The sequence below is a fragment of the Urocitellus parryii genome, chromosome 16 (assembly GCF_045843805.1).
Source record: "Urocitellus parryii isolate mUroPar1 chromosome 16, mUroPar1.hap1, whole genome shotgun sequence".
Lineage (NCBI taxonomy): Eukaryota > Metazoa > Chordata > Mammalia > Rodentia > Sciuridae > Urocitellus > Urocitellus parryii.
The window spans coordinates 24400877-24422286 of NC_135546.1; the positions used below are offsets into that span (position 1 = coordinate 24400877).

The window sequence follows — 21410 nt, forward strand, 5'->3', positions numbered from 1 at the left end:
AAAAACCTCCCAGATGCAAGGAATGCACCCATAGGCAAGCTCCTGCAGCTGGCCACCCACAGACCCCCACACCTACTGATCCAATTCTCCGTCCCCTATTAATTGGGTGTCGGGTGCTGTTGGATTGTTAATTATTGGATAAAACCCAGTGTTTTGTCTCCAAGGAGCCCAAGGTCTAGCTTGTTGGTATTGGAACCACTGGGTTGCTTATTAACTTTTCCTTGCCTCTCAAGACGAATCTGAGCTCCATCCAGGGACCTAAATTTAGTGGAACTGATAGTTTAGGAAAATTTCACATTTTGGTGAAGAAAAGTAACAGCAATAATAATTAATCATTTCCTTCATGGGGGAAGAAGGGGTTCTGGACCCAGGGGTTCCCTGGCTCTTTCCTTCTTCTCAGCCACATAATCTTCTCCTCATCCTGGGCAAGAAAACTGTGTACTGCTCATCCCTGAAATCCGGGGCCTGTGGCTTGACCTTCTCAGTTTTCCTTCAAGAGAAATGTTCCCATTTGATAAATGCAGCAAAACTGGTCACCCAAATAACTGGGCTGCTGTTACTTAGAAGCAAATGTAAAAAATACTGAAAATGAGGGCTGGGGCTGAGGCTCAGCTGTAGAGTGCTTGCCTAGCACGTGCAAGACCCTGGGTTCCATCCTCAGCACCATGTAAAAATAAATGGATAGAATAAAGTATTGGGTCCAACTCGAATAGAAAAAAAATTTTTTTAAAAACTAAATACTGAAAAGGTAACATATCTAGCAATTAGGAAAATGCAAATTAAAACTGCACTGAGGTTCTCTTTCACTCCAGTTACAATAGCAATTATCAAGAATACAGTAACAATAAATTGGTGAGGATGTGAGGGACAGGACATGCTCACACCTTGTTGGAGGCACTGCACATTGGTGCAACCCCTCTGGAAAGCAGGATGGAGACTCCTCAAGAAACTAGGACTGGAACCACCATTTGACTCAGTTATCCCACTCCTCAGAATATATCCAGAGGATTTAAAATCAACATACTACAGGGACACAGCCACATCAATGTTCATGATAGCACAACTCACAATAGCTAAGCTACAGAACCAGCCTAAATGTCCATGAACAGATGAATAGATAAAGAAATTGTGGAATGTATACATGGTGGAATATTACTCAGCTTTAAAATAGATGACTTCATAACAGTGGCCAGTAAATGAATGGATCTGGAGATTATCATGCTAAAGTAAAATAAGGCAACCCCCCCAAACCAAAGGTCACATGTTTACTCCGACATGTGTTATCTACATCACAAGGAAGGGGGGCACACACAAAGAGAAGTTCAGTAAATTAGACAAAGGGGCACAACAGGAAGGGAGGGGAGATAAGAACAGCAAAGACAGTAGCATGAGTCGACCATAATCTTCCTATTTAAGTATATGAAAATACCTAAGTGAATCTGTCCATCATGCCCCTAAGGAGAATAAGGTATATTTTATGTTTGGATAATTTTACCAAAATGGACTCTATGGTCATGTATAACTAAAAAGAATGAATAAAACAGAAAAAGATAAAAAGTAGTTAAAAGGATCATGGGTCCAACTTGATAGAATCATAGCCTGATAAGGGAATGTCTTTATGTATATTCCAGAACTTTCTAAACCATTCCCCCACTGGATGCTGCCAAAGGTGTTGGAGCCTTTGGGAAGGTGGAGGTTCAGGGCACTGAATGGAGAAGATAGGACCCCCCCCATTCATCTAAAGTGCAGGGGTTCCAGGGGGCAGGTAATCTCCAGGCCTCTACAGTTAACAAAGGCAGAGAGGAGCAGGGTGCATTGAGTCTATGGAGTTATTTACCAAATTAGGAAAACCTGGAATTGGCTTTCCTGGACTCCCAAACAAACGCAAATTGTTTTTCCTTAAAGAGAGAGACCCTTGCGCCCCTCTTAATGAGAAGTGTTGTATGTATTATGTGACTTTTTGCACCACTTAATTGGGGGGACAAGACCAGAGCTGTCTTTGGAAACACATTGACTTTGTTTGCATCAAGACAAGCAGGAAGGGTCTGTCTTTTTTCTTTTCTTTTCTTTTTTTTTTTTGTCAAGTGCAGAGTATTCAGCTGATACTAAGGATGCACACCTGGGCAGGGGGTGTTTGGTGTTAGGAGGAGGCAGGACCCTATTGCCTGGGATCCAGGGGACTGTCAGGAACCAGGGTGGCCTTGATCTGTGCAAGGCTGTTATCCTGTGGCCACCGCAGCCTCAGCAAAAGCAAGATGTTAAGCAACTCACTGAGACCCTGTCTCTAAATAAACTTCAAGCTAGGGCTGGGGAAGGGGCTCAGAGGTCAAGGCCTCTGAATTCAACCCCCAGTGCGCCAGAGAGCGTGGGAGCCCTGGTGCAGCTGTGGTTTACTCAGGTCTGCACTCTCGGGGTCTCTTCTGTGCTGATCTTCTTACTCTGCCTCCAGCCTCAATGTGGGCTCCAATAGATTCAACTCAGCTGGAGGAACATCAGCTCTCACGCTGCCAACTGGGTGGTATACTCCTCCAGGGCGCCTGCCAGGCCCCCAGTGAGCCTCCAGTAGCGCTGGCCATGACGCACTGGGCAGTTCCTACGGGGCAAAAGGCCAGTTCTGCTTGGAGAATTTTGCACAGATAAACAGAGGACAAGTCAGCCTTTCGAAGATGCTTTGGGTGGTCTTATTATAGGAAGAGATCCAGGTGATGAAACTTTCAAGAATTGACTTCAATTTCCTAACATCAAAACCAACAGAACTTAGAATTCTGGTCACCCTAACCCTAACCCAATTCTGAGACCTCAAAAGGAAAAGAAAACCGAAAAAAGTTGCACCCAAACCCTGCCATTCTTGTTTCCTCCTTGCCTGCAGAGGATATCACCCCCCTGTCACTCAAAAAGACAGCTCTCTGGGCTCAGACTCAGGAGAGCGGAGACTGACTGGTTCCGTGTCCAATCAGAAGCCCCTGTGCTGAGCGCTGTCCAATCCTGAGCGTACTCAGCAGCAGGGGGCGGGCCTCCGCGCTTGGAATGGGATTTATTTCTCTGCTGTCCGTGGTTCGACTCAGATTTCTGCAGTTGGACTCTAGGCTTCGCTCCTGCCAAGGATCCCGGGTGGCCCTGCCATGCAGGAGCCGAAGCTCCCCAGGGCAGGCTTGACTGCTGGGCACCAGGGGATGGTGAGTGTGCGGTGGCACCTGGTGCCTGGACAGGAAGGCTCAGGAGGGAGGCAGGGCAGGGAGTCCGTCTGGCGTGACCCGCTGTGGGGGGAACCCGAGTTGTCCGACCCTGACTCCGGGGCTCTCTGCAACCACAGGCCTGAGCCCATTGGGGTCAGTGCCCCTCTGTCCCCCTGGCCAGCCGAATGGAGAGCGTGACAGTGGCGGAGACTCCTGGCAGCATCCCCATCTCCTGAGGCAGCCTCAGCCCCTGCTCAAGTCCTATCTCTCTGGCAGGTGAGGGAGGCAGCCTGGCTTCTTCCCGGACTGTGGTGAGTGACAGGTGGCAGCACTAGAAGAATCCAATTCCAAGCCAGGAAATGGCACACATCTGTCATTCCCAGTGGCTGGGGGTGGGGGCTAATGCAGAAGGATTTCGAGGTCAAGGCCAGCCTCCAAAAGTGGGTGAGGCACTTAGAGACTCAGGGAGACCCTGCCTCGAAATCAAATGCAAACTAGGGCTGAGGATGGGGCACAGTGGTGAAGTGCCCCTGAGTTCAATGCCCAGCACCCCCCCTCCCCCCAAAAAAATCAAATTTCCAAACACCATTTTCCTGCAGAAGGGAAGCTGCGGTGAACAGGGACCTTGCCTATTCCTAAACTAATTTTGGGGAGTTTATTGTTTTTTTTTTTGTTGTTGTTGTTGTTGTTATAGTTGTTGTTGTTGTCTTGATAGTTAACAGAAAGGTGCTTTACTATTGAGCTCTCTCCTTGGTAGTTTTTAGTTTTTATTCTGCCCGCTGGTCTAGCTAAGTGCTGAGATTGGCCTGGTTAGGGTTGGATTGATAATGACTTTTCCATTGCAATTAAGTGTATGATTTTTACAACCACGTGGTTTCGTGGGTGGACTCTGTTGAAGTCGTGATTACTTGATGACAATTGTAACAGAACAGCTTCACAATGCACGTGTTAGGTAATAATATCTTCTTCTTATTATTTTTTTCTCTTATAATTTTTTGCTCTTATAATTCAAAAGTTTCTTGGATAAGTTTACATATATTTAACTTTGTGGATGAATTTTAGGATTGGGTGCTTCCATTAAGAGAAAAGCATGCTGGATTGTTTATTAGTGCATCATAGTTATACATAATACCACATGCATATGGCACCCGTGTAAAACTTACCCATGGTATTTTACACTATTTTTAATCTGAATATCCCATGACTATTAATGTATTATCCTGGTCCTATGAACTGATTTCAGCAAGTCCCTGTGGCAGGGCTATCGTGTCTTTAATGGCAAAACACTTTCCACAAATAATTAAGAAGCACTTAAATTCTTTGAGTTTATTAGAATTCTTTTCTTTCCTATCTTCATTGATACTGTTTAATTTTCTCTCTGATAGGCGTTTATTTCACATTTCTCAGGTTTTAAAGATGTTGGATTCTTTTTATTCTCATTATTGAACACATGGGTATCTCCTGTGCAAATTGGCAGCTCAAGTCTCCTCCCTGAATTTCTTCTGTGGTGGATTTCAGAGTCTTGGGACCCTGAGAACCACAACTCCGTGGGCACTTTCCTACCCAAGGGGGCTGGGATCTGCAATTTTTGTTCAATGTGACTTTATGGTGCAGTCCCTCCTTTCTTAACACGTTGATTGCTTTGTGATGAAGGGACATTTAGATACCTGCTATTTGAAGGGGTTGTTCATGGCTCTAGCCTGCGTTTCTCTAGTAGTCTCTGTTCTCCTTTCTTAGAAGAGTTTTGGTTAAAGGTGAGGCAATTGGTTTCTTTCATCTGTCACTTCTCCTTGTTCTCTTTAATGGAGTCATTTGTGGATTAGAATTTTTGTTTTCATATATAGAATGTATAAATTTAAAAATATTTTTTCTGTAACTTTGAAAAGGACTTTTTTTCATTCGTTTTTTCCTTTTGTGAAACTGGGGATTGGAACCAGGGTGCCCTATTACTGAACACTTTTAAAATTTTTATTTAAAAAATTTAATTTTTTCTTAATTTTTAAAAATCACTACTGCCTATTTATTTTTAAATTTAGGCAGGGTTTCACTCAGTTGCTAGGGTAAGCTTCACAATTGTGATCCCCCTGCCTCAGCCTCCAGACCACTGGATATATCAGGTATGTAGCACCAAATGCATCCTATCTCAGTTTCTTTCTTTCTTTCTTTCTTTCTTTCTTTCTTTCTTTCTTTCTTTCTTTCTTTCTTTCTTTCTTTCCTCTTTCTTTCTTTTTTCTAGATGTTTTTTAGATCATGATTTTTAATGGTTTTTATTATTTTTTTAAATACATGACAACAGTGGAATGCATTACAATCCTTATTTCACATAGAGCACAATTTTTCATATTTCAAATTTTCATGAACTTTGTAGAAAGATGTCCATCACATTCCATCATCCTTGCTAATCCCCTGTGCCTTCCCTTTCCCTTCCACCCCTCTACTCTATTTAGAATTCATCTATTCCTCCCATGCTCCCCCTCCCTAACCCACTATGATTCAGCCTCCTTATATCAGAGAAAAGGTTCGGCATTTTTTTGGGGGGGATTGGCGGACTTCACTTAGCATTATCTTCTCCAACTGCATCCATTTACATGAAAGTGCCATGATTTTGTTCTTTTTTAATGATGAGTAATATTCCATTGTGTATATAAGCCACATTATATTTTATCCAGTCATCCACTGAAGGGCATCTAAGTTGACTCCATAGTTTAGCTATTGTGAATTGTGCTGCTATAAACATTGACCTGCTGTGTCTCTGTAGTATGCTGTTTTTGTTTCTTGGTATAGTCTGAGAAGGGAAATAGTTGGTTCAAATGGGGGTTCCATTCCCAGATTTCCAAGGAATCTCCATACTGATTTCCAAATTGGCTGCACCAATTTGCAGTCCCACCAGCAGTGTATGAGTGTACCTTTCCCCCACATCCTCACCAACACTTATTGTTGTTTGTCTTCATAATATCTGCCCTTCTGACTGCAGTGAGGTGGTATCTTAGAGTGGTTTTAATTTTAATTTCTCTGATTGCTAGAGATGATGAACTTTTTTTATATAATTGTTGATTGATTGTATATCCTCTTCTCAGAAGTGTTTTTTCAGGTTCTTGGCCCATTTATTGATTGGATTTTTTTGGTGTTAAGACATTTGAGTTCTTTATATACCCTAGATATTAGTGCTCTATCTGATGTATGAGGGGTAAAAAATTGCTCCCAGAATGTAGGCTCTCTATTCTATTGTTTTTTTTTTTAATAAAAATCTTTAGTTTCAATCCATCCCATGTGTTGATTCTTGGTTTTAATTCCTGTGCTATAGGAGTGTTATTAAGGAAGCTGTAGCCTAATCCCACATGATGGAGATAAGGCCTACTTTATCTTCTATTTGGAGAGTCTCTGGTTTAATTCCTAGATCCTTGATCCATTTTGAGTTAACTTTTATGCATGGTGAGAGAGAGGGATTCAATTTTATTTTGCTGCATATGGATTTCCAGTTTTCCCAGCACCATTTGTTGAAGATGCTATCTTTTTCCAGTGCATATTTTTAGCACCTTTGTCTAATATAAGATAATTGTTGTTTTGTGGGTTGGTCTCTGTGTCCTCTATTCTGTACTATTGGTCTACCAGCCTGTTTTGATGCCAGAACCATGCTGTTTTTGTTACTGTGGCTCTGTAGTATAGTTTAAGGTCTGGTATAGCAATGCCACCTGCCTCCCTTTTCCTGCTAAGGATTGCTTTAGCTATTCTGGGTCTCTTATTTTTCCAGATAAATTTCATGATTGCTTTTCTATTTCTATGAGGAATGCCATTGGGATTTTGATCAGAATTGCATTAAATCTGTAGAGTGCTTTTGGTAGTAGGGCCATTTTGATAATATTAATTCTGCCTATTCAAGATAAAGTTAAATCTTTCCATCTTCTAAGGTCTTTGATTTCTCTTTAGTGTTTCATAGTTTTCATTGTATAGATCCTTCACCTCTTGTTGATTCCCAAGTATCTTTTTTTATTGAGGATATTGTGAATGGGGTAGTTTTTCTCATTTCTCTCTCAGAGGATTTGTCACTGATATACAGAAATGCCTTTGATTTACAGGTGTTGATTTTATATCCTGCTACTTTGCTGAATTCTAGTTCTAGAAGATTTCTAGTGGAGTTTTTTGAGTCTTCTAGGTACAGAATCATATCATCAGCAAATACTGCTATGTTAGGTTCATCTTTTCCTATACTTATTCTTTAATTTCTTTCATCTGTCTAATTGTTCTGGCCAGTGTTTCAAGAACTATATTGAATAGAAGTGTGAGAGAGGGCATCCCTGTCTTGTTTCCAATTATAGAGGGAATGCCTTCAGTTTTTCTGCATTTAGAATGATGTTGGCCTGAGACTTGGCATAGATAGCCTTTAAAATATTGAGAGAAGTTCCTGTTATCCCTTGTTTTTCTAGTGTTTTGAACATGAAGGGGTGCAGTATTTTGTCAAATGCTTTTTCTGCATTTGTTGAGATGATCATAAGGTTCTTATCTTTAAATCTACTGATGTGATGAATTACATTTAATGATATCTGTATGTCGAACCAACGTTGCATCCCTCAGATGAATCCCTCTTCATCATTATGAACCATCTTTTTGATACGTTTTTGTATTTGATTTGCCACAACTTTACTCAGAATTTTTGTTTCTGCTTTTTAGAGGTATTGGTCTGAAGTGCACTTTCTTTTCTGTGTTTGTCTGATTTTAGAATGAAGGATATATTGGCCTTATAGAGTGAGTTTGGAAGTGCTCCCTCTTTTTATATTTCATAGAATAATTTGAGGAGTGTTGGTGTTAGTTCCTCTTTGAAGGTCTTGTATCCATTGAGTCCTGGGCTTTATTTATTTGTTTTTTGGTTGGTAGGCTTTTGATGGTGTCTTCTATTTCATTGCTTGAAAATGATCTGTCTAACTTACTCGGTTTGGGTAAGTCACATGATTCTAGACATTTGTTGATGACTTCAATATTTTCTGTTTTATTGCAGTACAAATTTTCAAAATAATTTCTAATTATCTTCTGTATTTCTCTAATGTTCATGGTGATATTTCGTTTTTCATCATGGATTATAGTAATTGGAGTATTTCTCTCCTTCTCTATAGTAGCATGGATAAGGTTTTATCAAATATATTTGTTTTTCAAAGAGCCAACTTTTCATTTTGAAAATTAAAAAAAATTAAAATATATGGCATCACAATATATTACAATTCTTATTACACATATACAGCACATTTTTTCATATCTCTGTATATAAAATAGGTTGATATCAATTCATGTGTTCATACATGTACTTTGGATAATGATGAATATTATATTCCACCATTTTTGCTAATCCCTTTCCCCTCCCTATTCCTCCCACCACTCTGCCCAAAATAGAATTCATCTATTCCTGCCATGCTCTCCCTCCCTACCCCCCTATGAGTCAGCCTCCTTATATCAGAGAAAATTTTCAGCATTTGTTATTTGGGTTTGGCTAACTTAGCATTATCTTCTCCAATGCCATCCATTTACCTGCAAATGCCATGATTTTATTTTCTTTTATTGCTAAGTAATATTCCATTGTGTACAAATGCCACGTTTTCTTTATCCATTCATCCACTGAAGGCCATCTATGTTGGTTCCACAGTTTAACTCTTGTGAATTGTGCTGCTAAAAACATTGTGACAGTGTCCCTGTAGTATGCTGCTTTTAAGTCCTTTAGGTATAGACCAGGGAGTGGGATAGCTGTGTCAAATGGTGGTACCATTACCAGTCACTTTGTCTATTTTTATTTGCTTCTTTTGTTCCAATTTTATTGATCTCAGCTCTGATTTTAATTATTTTCTGTCCTTTACTGCTTTTGGTGTTGATTAATTGTTTTTCCAATGGCTTTGAGATGTAATTTTAGGTCATTTATTTGACTTTTTCTTTTTTTAAGGAATGAACTCCATGCAATGAACTTTCCTCTTAGTAACGCCTTCATAGTGTCCCAGAGATTTTGAAATGTTGTATCTGAGTCCTCATTCACCTCTAAGAATTTTTAAATCTCCTCTTTGTTGTTTTCTGCAACCCATTGTTCATTCACTAGCATATTATTTAGGTATATGAGTAGCTTCTATTTTTATCATTGAAATCTAATTTCCTTTCATTATTATCTGATAGAATGCAGGGTAGTATCTTTACTTTTCTGTATTGCTTAGAGTTCCTTTTTGGCATGACATATGGTCTATTTTAGAGAAAGATCCATTTGCTGCTGAGAAGGAAGTGTCTTCGCCTGTTGAAGGATGAAACAGTCTATGTATGTCAGTTAAATCTAAGCTGCTGATTGTATTATTGAGTTCTATAGTTTCTGTCTGGATATTGTTTGGGAGATCAATCCAGTGGCAAAAGAGGTGTGTTAAAGTCACCCAGAATTATTGTCTTGTGGTCTACTTGGCCCTTAAACTTGAGAAGAGTCTGTTTGAACATAGATGCTCCATTGTTTTGGGGGTGTGTATATTTATAATTGTTCTGTCTTGTTGTTGTATGGTTCCTTTAAGCAGTATGAAGTGTCCTTCTTTATCCCTTTTGATTAACTTTCACTTGAATTCCACATTATTTGATATAAGAATAGAAACCCCTGCTTGCCTCCACAGTCCATGTGAGTGGTATGTGTTTTAATATTTATTTTTTGTATACAAACACAATACCTTTATTATTTAGTTTAATGAGGTGCTGAGGATCAAGTACAGGGCCTCACATGTGCTAGGATAGTGCTCTACCACTGAGCCCCAGCCCCAGCCTGAGCGATATATTTTTTTCCAACCTGTCACCTTTAGTCTCTGGGTGTCTTTTCCTATGAGATGAGTCTCTTGGAGGCAGCATATTGTTGGTCTTTTTAATCTAATCTGCCTGTCTTTTTTATTGCTGAGTTGGAACTAAACTTTCAGGGTTATTATTTAGTCAAGATTTGTATTCCCAGTTATTTTTGTTTATTTTTGGTATTTAAGTCAGTTTCTCTTTGATAGATTTTTCCTTTAGAGTGATACTACCCTTTTCTGATTTTTTTATTGTTGTTCATTTTCTCCTCATGGAATATTTTGCCAAAACTTGGACTGCAGGTTTCTGGTTGTAAATTCTTTTAAATTTGTGTATGATGGAAGGTTTTTATTTTGTCATAAAATAACATCTGAATTGAAATCTAATTGCTAATCAAAATTTAATTTTGCTGGGTATGATTCTTGGTTGGCATCCATTTCTTTCAGAGCTTGGTTTATATTGTTGCAGGATCTTGTAGATTTCTGGGTCTCAGTTCAGAAATCAGAGATCCTGATTGGTTTTCCCCATATGTAATTTGATTGCTTTCTCTTGTGGCTTTTGAAATGCTCTGCTTCTCCTGTATGCTAGGTGTTTTCATTATGATTTGCGTTGGTGTAGACCTGTAGTGATGTTGTTCATTTGGTGTCCTATATGATCCTTGTATTTGATTTCCCAATTCACTCTACATGTTTGGAAATTTTTCTGGTATTATTTCATTGAATAGATTGTCCATTTCTGTAGTTTAGACCTCTATGCCTTCATCTATCCCAATAGTTGTTAAATTTGGTCTTTTCATATTATCTCACAATTCTTGAATCTTCTGCTTATGGTTTCTTACCATCTTCACTGGGGTCAACTTTATTTTTTCAAGATTATATATTTTGCCTTCAATGTCAGAGGTTCTTTCTTCCAAGTGATCTATTCTGTTGGAGATGCTTCCTATTGAGTTCTTAATTTGGTTTACTGTTTCCTTCATTTCAAGGATCTCTGTTTTGTGGTTTTTTTTTTTTTTCAAAATCTCTATCTCCTTATTGAAGGAATCTTTTTCTTTCTGTATTTGCTTATGTAGCTCTTTATCAAAATGATCCTTTGCTGCCTGTATTTTCTCTCATAGGATCCTTTAATTCACAGAAAATTATGTACCTTCTCCTATTTATCCTGCTATTCTGACCATAGATATTAATAATGTAGCATCTTTGTTTGGGGCACATTCTTTCTTGGTTTCTCATGTTGTTCATGCAACTTCCCTTCCAGCTCTGTGTTTTTAAGATATATAGCCATGCAGGCTTATCATTTCCCCAATGGGTTTCAATACCTTTCTTTTTTAAAAATTTATTTTTTTAAATACATGACAACAGTGGAATGCATTACAATTCTTATTACACACATAGAGCTGATTTGATCTTGGTGCACGACCTTTTTAACATGTTTTTGTATTTAATTTGACAGAATTTTATTCAGAATTTTTGCATCTATGTTCATTCAAGATATTGACCTGAAGTTTTCTTTCTTTCATTTATCCCTGCCTGGTTTGGGGATCAGGGTGATATTGGCCTCATTGAATGAGTTTGGAAGTGCTGCTTCTTTTTGTATTTTATGAAATAAATTGAAGAATATTGGTATTTTTGAGTTTCTTCTTTAAAGGTCTTGTTTAAATCGGCAGTGTATCCATCTGGTGCTGGGCTTTCTTGGTTGGTAAGATTCTGATGGCATCTTGTATTTCATCATTTAATATTGGTCTGTTTAAATTGTGTATGTTTTCCTGATTTAATCTGGGCACATCATATGACTTAAGAAATTTGTAGATGCCTTGAATGTGTTCTATTTTATTGGGGTATAGATTTTCAAGATAGTTTCTAAATATCCTCTCTATTTCTGTAGTGTCTGTTGGGACATTGCATTTTTCATCATGTATGCTGGTAATTTGAATTTTCTCTCTCCTTCTTTTTATTAGCATAGATAGGGATCTGTCAGAGAACCAACTTTTTGTCAAGGTTTAATTGTTTCTTTTAATTCAATTTCAGTTCTAATTTCAATTATTTCTTGCCTTCTACTGCTTTTGTTGTTGATTTGTTCTTCTAGGGCTTTGAGATAAAGTATGAGATTAATTATTGACTTTTTCTTCTTTTAAAGAATGAACTCCATGCAATGAAGTTTCCTCCTTGTACTGCTTTCATAGTGTCCAAGAGATTTTGATATGTTGTGTCAATGTTCTTGTTTACCTCTAAGAATATTTAATATCCTCCTTGAAGTCTTCTGTAACCCATTGTTCATTCTATTTTACCAAATTGATTCACTCATTGAACTGCTTATAGTACTTGGAATATTTCAAGTTTGTCTTTTCACAAGGTGGAAGTGTCACTTTACATGTCTCCAAACATTAATATTTTATGAATATTTTACACATTGGGAATGTTTCATGGATGATATTTGAACCTAATTGTATTGGGGATCTCGATCTATCTCATGGATAGAAAGCAGAGAGAATAGGAAGCACACTATTTTCAAAAGCTTTTTTACCAGTCTTTTTGTCTCTCTTGTGCGCAATCACCTTATGAAAATATCTCTGACAAGTATGATTTGCATTTAGAAAGTCCGCCGAATTTCACATTCACTGATGGCAGAAAAGTTAGCAGTTGGGCTTTTATTCAGTCCTTGGGTTATGGTATATATCCTTCACTTCACTCTGATATGGAATATATGTACTGTTTTTGGACTTATGTATTTTTCTCTGAATTAGATAATGGAAAGTATCTTATTACATAATTAAAGTCACTCTCCTACATGACAGTCAGTTTTACAAATTCTTCATTAAAATTAAAAACTGAATAAGGTTTGGTCCATGTTCTATTGATCTAACAATTTTTATTTCAGGAGCCATTGACATTCGGGGATGTGGCTATTGATTTCTCTAAGGAGGAATGGGAATGCCTGGATCCTGCTCAGCAGAATTTATATAGAGAAGTGATGTTGGAGAACTACAGCAACCTAGTCTTTGTGGGTGAGCATAACTTTCTTCAAAATTCCTAATTATCATTATTTAGTTTTTTTTCTTGAAGTATATCATTTGGGAACTTCTCCACAAGAATGTGTTGCAGATTTATGCTTTCAATAAAGAAGATGGGGTAGTTCTTGGTGCTGACAAGAAAATGTTGATGATGTTTATTTTCATCCTTAATGTTTTCCTTTGGTGGTATGATATATATCTTTCACTTGACATATGGTTGACTTAGAGGAATGCACTGATGTCAAATACTGTGGCCCACATATAGCAGAGGACATATTTGAGGTAGGCGAGGAAGCCTAAATTCAAAAGGTTCATTGACACATTATCCAGCAGAAAATATTTTTGAGAAGCTTTGAATTCTTTCTCTTGTTATCAGAAAATCCTGTCCTGTGTTTTGTGCTTTAAAATTATGTTATATACTGCTTTTCCTCCAGTAATGTCTCCATACATTCAAATTAACAACAAAACACTCCCCTTGCCTTGTGAGTGTCAATATTACCTGACAGCTATTCCATAATTAAAAAATATATTTTTAGTTTTTAATGAATTTCCTATTTATCCATATATGGTGCTGAGAATTGAACCCAGGGCCTCACACATGCTAGGCAAGCTCTCTAACACTACTCTACAACTCCAGATCTTCTTCCATTATTTTCAGGAAAGTTTTGCACATTTCTGGAGACCTCTAGGTCCACCCATTGTAATACATTTCTATCATAAGTAAGTTTCTGTAATCTTATTTGTACATTTTTTCACTAAAATTTCCTTATCAGTGTTCTTTATGATATGTGTAATGGATTTTCTGTGAAATTATCTTTCAAGGAATGAATGTCAAGTTGGACCAAAGACTGCTGTTTTGAGAGATGGTGTAAGTTTTATTTGAGTTAGAGGATTTGTAAAATAATACATCTCTAGATATTTATAATTTGCTTTTTTTTAAATTGTGTACAGTAGGTTTCCTGTTATAGCCTGGGTTTCCTTTTATCAGTTAATTGCTTCACAAACTAAGATATGTATGATTCTTGTTTGTATTGCCAATAATATTATGTGTGCTTTTGCTTGTATAAATATTAAGCCTCTTTTGTCCAATACTTTTGTATTTTATCTTGATTGGCTTTTCATTCTGCCCATGTATGTAGAAATTGAAGTTTTCTATGTATAAGTGTAATGGGGATTGATGGCACTGATACTCTCATGCTGAACTACACCCCAAGCTCCTTTTCACTCATATTTTGTAGAGGTTCTCACTAAGTTATTGAGGATGTCTTGAATTTGCAATTCTCTTGCCTAAGACTTCCTAGTAGCTGAGATTACATGCATGCCCATCATTTGTATACTGATGAGTTTGTTATTATTTATAAAATAAAGACCACATTATTTTAAATGTAGCTTTGAGAAATGTTGCAATTCTCTTTCTTTTATTTTTTATTGTAATCAAAACCACAAAATAAAACTTACTGTCTCTAAAATTTTAAATATACAGTTCAGTAATAGTAATTCAAATTGTTATGCAATATATATCTAAAAGTTTACATCTCAAAAATAAAATGCCTCAAAAGCAAGGGCTCATAATTGTCTCCTTATCACAAAACTATTCTCTTTTGTTCAGAAAGCTTCTTTTTAAGTTTAGAGATGTCATGTTCATAGAATTCTGCAGTATTCTTTCAGTGACATTTCAGTTAACTTCTTGTACCTACATTTTGTAAAATATATAATTAGAATAAATTCTTTGACTTCAAAGTTCTATAGTTTGTATATTCCAATATGGCTCATCGTTCTTTTCAAGGGATATTTGGTTTGCGTGCCCCATGATGGCTCTGTTGAATAACAATGTAACAACACTGGTGTGCAATGTTTTTAATTTGCTATTGATGTGAGGGCTTATTGCCACACTCACTAAGATCTCCATCTACCTGACTCCATGTTTGCTTTTACAATTGAATGCTGTAAATTTTAGTATAATTTTAGCAGGGAAATAGTCTTATTTGTATTTTGGGGTATATTTCTCGGCAAAAAAAAAATTTTTAACAATGGGAGGTTGATGAATACTACATGGAGCCTCTAGTTAAATTTAACTAGTATAAACATCTTTAAATATAATCTTTCAATTTTGAACAACAGCATGCCCAAGAGTCTTCAATCAACTGACACATATTTAGGGATTTTTGAAAATCCCTACCACTTTTGATTTCAAATATTTATTCCATGTTGGTTACAAAATAACTATCACTTAAAAATATTTATTAACCTTTGTTTTAATATATAAAATTGATCTAACCAGCATAATATCCCAGTTGTGATTAAGAACAGGGATTCTATAAGTCTATAGTAGTTTCAAAATATTTTCAAAGTCTTATGCTTTGCAATTACCATTTTGCTTCCCTGTATTTTGCTTTTCAGTAAGTGGGGATTGATGTCTCTTAGTATGACAGTGATTCTTTGTTTTCATTCAACCCTCTCAGTGTTTTCTTTGTACATAGGAAGTATGAAGTATGTAGCGAATGTATTTACTCTTAATTCAGAAGCTAAGGAAAAGGGTACTTTTCACTCTTTTGCCTCTTTTCAAAGTTTTTTTTAATTTAAAATTCTTTCTATGTCCTATAACTGTCTTAAACTATGTTTTGTGTACTATAATTTAGACAGCCCAGGTTTTGTTTGATCACTTTTGTATGTGTCATTATTATATCCTTTTGCTTTCAGTATGTGTGTGTGCTTAGATTTAGAGTATCATGTAGACTACCAACAGTTGCAATATTTAGAGTTAATTCAGATATCCAAGTTTTGTTTTGATCAGAATTTTGTAATCTTGCATTTGCTAACAAAAAGTCTAAAACTGAAGAGTCTCCTATTCATACTTTGTATGAATATCAACTTGACTTCACTTTATTAAAAAACTGAATATATTTATATGTTCTTTGAAAATTATATTATTGTTACAGGTATATATGCCTACTAACAGTATTGTTGTTATGCTTTTTTTCTTTCAAATTCTATTGCAAAATTACATGTTTTATGACCCATCATTACAATAAAATAGTATTGTTTTGCCAAGAAATGTTTAAAATTTCATATGACTTATGATGCTGTGCACTTACATTTTATTATGAAAGATTACATTTAGTACTTTTTGGAGAACAGATCCAGTGTTAATGAATAGTGTGTGTATTTTTATATGTTTAAAGTCTTCATTTTCCTTCACTTTTGAAAGGTAGTAGCTGTGAATATAATGTCTTGGTTGAATATAGAAAGACTAGAATTTCTTCCTGTGTTGTGAAGATTGGATTTCACGATTATATAGTTACACATTTCTAGGTGACCCATCTTTTTCTCTTGGATGCTCTCAGTATTCTGAGTTTTAAAACTTGGATTAAAAACTACTTTAAGTCTTTACAACATGGAGAAAACTCTGCTGCTTGGATGTTCCTTGTTTTGTATTTTTAGAGATGTGTTTATTAGTACTGGAAAGAGAACTAAAGGGTGATTTAGCACTTTGCATTTTTCACTTTGTCTGGCCTTCAAATTTTGATGCTCTAGCTCAACCTCCTATGTTGCTATGTACAACCACTCCTGACTCTTTCCAACGTTTTCTAAAGAAAGTCTTTAAACATACATTTTCTGCTTATTACTATTAACAATTCTGGACTAATTTTTATTCTGTTTTTTGTGTCTTGGTTTAGTTCAGTAAACTTCTTTTAAATGATAATTGACTATTCCCTTTGAGTGATTCATAACTTTGCTTACAGTTGATTTAGCCATGTTTTTTTCTGTTGGTAAGCAGGAACCCCTTTTTGAACAGTCCCCAAATATTCACATGTTTCATATTTTTATCTTTAATGAAACAGAAGAAAGTTGATAGATTTTGAAAATATATTCTGAAGGAGGAAAATCTTTGTGTAACACAATATATTTTTCTCTACTATATTACTCTCCATAGTAATGTACTCATCTTGGATACTGTGAACACAAAGATGATTAGGACAATCTTCAAAGTAATTTTCTGTGTGTATTTTTATTTGATTTATATATTTCTACAGTAATGATGGACTTGGATTTAATAATCCACTCCCATGCTGATGTTATTATTTCCTGTAATTTCTTAGGTTTCCAAAATATACTCAACCCAGTACAGTAAATAAACATGTTTGTTATTTTTATTTATTACAGCCATGACTTCTCATCATCCTCGACAAATTTTTCCAGAGCAGGGAATAAATGAGAGAGAGGGAAGATATAGAAAGTGTGACTTTGACTATCTACAACCAAGAATACAATGGGAAAATATAGGTGAGAGTAAAGTTCAAAAATTGTATTATAATAGACAAAATCAATCAGTAGTCCCTATTTATGATAAAATTTTTTTGTCAAAAGACACCAGAGACAATTAATATCTGAAACAATAATTCAATGTATTCCAATTATTTTGAGGAGTTTTATATGTCTTTAAGAATAAATCCACAGCCATTTTTGAACTGAAAGGCAATGTGGAAAATTTGAAATCTAGTCCATGCATCAGGTTTTAACTTGGCCAATTATAAAAGTAGCACTGATTTAAAATTCAAGTCAAATATTTGTACAGAAAAGATATTTCTAAAAGTGATCCTTTTGGGAGTTTCTTTATAAAATGTCCATTTTCTGAAACAAAAGATTAATTTCTCCTTGTGCACAAATGGACAATATTAGTAATTGTAGAAAAGTTTCTACTCCCCCACTATTGCTCAACGACAATTCTGGTACAGATTTCTGGAAAGTGCACTATATAGATAATGCTATAAGTAACACATTAAGCCATGTGTCTACCCTGAGTAATGACCAGTATATTTACATTGGTGATAAAAATTATGAACATAGAGAAATCCTAGTTCTTTTCTGAAGGAAATTTACCAAGATGAAAAATGTAGGAAAGTCTTGCTTTAGTGATCAAAAACTAGTATTCATTAAAATATTCATAGCCAAGACAAAACCTGCAAGTGTAAGATATGTTAAAGGGCTCTTAACCACAGTGCAGAGCTTGCTTAATACAAGAAAATTAATAGAGAAAGAGAGCCCTATAAGTATAGAAGATATTGAGCAAGCACATGCTTTGCTATATTTTTTAAACACAGCAGATACTATGACAGTGATAAATTCTACAAATTTAAAGAATGTGAAAAAACTTTTAGTGAAAAGTTTCAACTTGTTAAGTAACAGAGGATTATAATGAAGGAGAGACCTGTAAATGTAAAAAGTGAGGGAAAGCCTTAAAAAGTTTCTCAACCTTACTCTACACCAAAAAAAATTATTCTACAGAGAAGACCTACCAATGTGAAGAATGCAATGCACTCAAGAACTTTACTCAACATCACAGTGTTCATTCAGATGATATGCCATGCAAATTCAAAGAATGTGACAAAACTTCTAATAAAAGCTCAAATCTTATTTGTCACCAGTGGACACACCCTGGAGTGATGCCCTACATATGTAAATAATTTTGCAAAGGTTTCAGTCAAAAACCAAGCCTTAAAAATTGCCAGAGAACTCATACTGGATAGAAGCCCTACAAATGTAAAGTGTGTGGCATGAGTTTTAATAGAAACTCAAATCTTGATCGCCACAACAGGATTCATACTGGAGAGAAGCCCTACAAATGTAAAGTGTGTGGCAAGAGTTTTAGTGAAAAATCATCAGTTACTCAGCACCAGTGAATCCACACTGGAGAGAAGCCCTACAAATGTAAAGAGTGTGGCAAAGCTTTTAGTAGAATCTCACAGCGTAATTGTCACAAAAGGATTCATACTGGAGAGAAGCCCTACAAATGTAAAGTGTGTGGCAAGAGTTTTAGTCACACATCATCACTTACTCACCACCAGAGAATTCACACTGGAGAATAGCCCTACAGCTGTGAAGAATGTGGCAAAGCTTTTAATAGCATCTCACAGTGTAATTGGCACAAACGTATTCATACTGGAGAGAAGCCCTACAAATGTAAAGTTTGTGGCAAAAGTTTTAATACAAACTCACATCTCCATTACCACAACAGGATTCATACTGGAGAGAAGCCCTACAAATGTACAGGGTGTGGCAAGAGTTTTAATCAAAAAATAGTACTTACTCAGCACCTGAGAATCCACACTGGAGAGAAGCCCTACAAACGTACAGTGTGTGGCAAAAGTTTCAGTCAACAATCATCACTTACTCATCACCAGTGAATCCACACTGGAGAGAAGCCCTACAAGTGTAAAGAGTGTGGCAAGAGTTTTAATCACATATTAACACTTACCCAGCACCAGCGAAGCCCTACAAATGTAGAGAATGTGGCAAAGCTTTTAATCAACAATCGTCACTTACTCGACACCAGAGAACCCATACTAGAGAGAAGTCCTATAAATGTGAAGAATGGCAAATCTTTTAATATTGAAGATCACATCTTACTAAACATTATAGATTTTACACTGGAGAAGTTTTACAATGAAAACATTGCATCAGTGTTTTTAAGGATGAATCAACCCTATTTCACAGTAGTTCAATACTATTTCACACCAGAGATATGATAGCACAGAAATCATATAAATATAAAATAGGTGACAGAGTCTCCAATAATTTTCACACCCTACTCAGCACCTCAGAATTCATACGAGTGAGAGGACATGTGGAAAAAATTTTGTAAAGCTTTGGCAATTGATCCAACATTTTTAAAACACTGGAGGATTTATAGCATATAGAAACCCATAGATTGTGTCCAAGACTGTATTCAAATTTCCAACATTTTTTAATTACTGACCTCATATCTGTAGCAAATGTGGAGTAGCATCTGTCCAAAGTGTGTACCTTAGATAACAGCACAATATTTAGAAAAACACCTTGACAAATATAAAGATTGTAGTAAGTTTCGTATCTATAGCCCATCCCTTGAAGTATTTGGGACCTAGGAGGGAAAAAATCATTTAAATGTAGAAAATGGGTAATTGCTTTTGACATTTGCTGAAAATTTTCTAGAATCTTTAGCTGATATTGTAGAAATAAGGAAATACAAGTATAGAATTGTGTATCCCTAAAAGTATATAATTTTAGTATAAATCAACAATTACTAAAGAGTCTCATTTTTCTGGAGAAATAAAAATTCTCAGAGTTGATTATTTCAGAAGTTTCTTAAGATTTATATGAAATTTAAAATTTTCAGAGCCCCTTAAACTTAGGGACACTTAATCAGTAAACCACATCCTCAGATTTTTTTTTTTTATTTAGAGATAGGTTTTGCTAAGTTGCATACGTCCTCACTAATTATGGAGCCTGACTTTGAACTTGCAAAGCTTCTCACATCCCTAGGGTCACAGCATGGTCCACCATGTCAGTTTTACAGAGCGTTTTTACTTGTATTTCATTACAGATGCAATTTCTTGCTAAATAAAGTGTGAATTTCTTAATGTTAACTTTGTCATGCATTTAATGATGTTATTAGGTCACACATCTCCCACTATTCACTTTGCTACTGGATCGATGCAATAGTAAAACATTCTATTGGGTAAATAATGCTATAATGTCTCCATTAATTATTTCATATGTTTAATCAAGTATTATTTGGAGAATATTATTTATGTAAATTATATACTCTCTTGTTTGTAATTATGGGAAAATTAAGACAGTTATAGGAAGGACCTAGGGATACTAAAATAATGCCCAGATATCCCTAGTTTGAATAATGAGTTTAACATTTCACCTTATATAATAGCAGTACACCCTAAGGGATCTACAACTCCGGAGAGTTATACAAGCTCCCAATCAGGGAGAGCAGAAAGACCCAAGAGACTAGGAGCGGACATGTGTATTCAGGCAATAAACGAGGATTGCTGAAGGGGGAAAGAGTCTTAATGTTTCCTGGGGAATCCACATGGTCCATAGGCCCATCCTGACTCTTGGACTGAATAAACCATGCAGTTCCTCATGAATTCTATGACGTTCATCACTGAGGTGACTATACTCACCTCTAGTATAGGAAGAACATCACACTTTTGGACCACCTCATTAGTTTTGCATACCCAGTAAAAACATGTAAAATAGAAACATGTAAATTGATGACTGTAAAAAGAAAAAGACATACTGTAGGAGCATTTATGCCCCCACATTTTTTATTTCATTATATATTTTGATTTTGTAGACCCTTTGGTTCTACTTAATAATTTACAATATAATGTTTGTTATACTTATTGGATTATATGATAGATAGCATGTGTCATGGTCTAGCAGAACCCTCTGCAACTCAGTAATTATAAGGTACTATTAACTAACCATGTCCCTACTCAGATCTTATAACTCCAAGAGCCCATGACACCACAGAGAGAGAAACACAATTTTGATTGAAATAAACCTTAGACTCTCATCTACAAGTCATGTTCAAAAAGTAAAAACACAATATTCTCTTCATATGTGAACCTTTTGGGTCAACAAAACACCACCCACCAACATTTCAA

At 36.1% G+C, this 21410-nt stretch overlaps 1 pseudogene; it reads left to right on the forward strand.

Annotated features, from left to right (window-relative positions):
* The first annotated feature begins 3173 nt into the window (after positions 1 to 3173).
* Positions 3174 to 19414, forward strand: LOC144250649 (uncharacterized; annotated as a pseudogene).
* The last annotated feature ends 1996 nt before the right edge of the window (positions 19415 to 21410 follow it).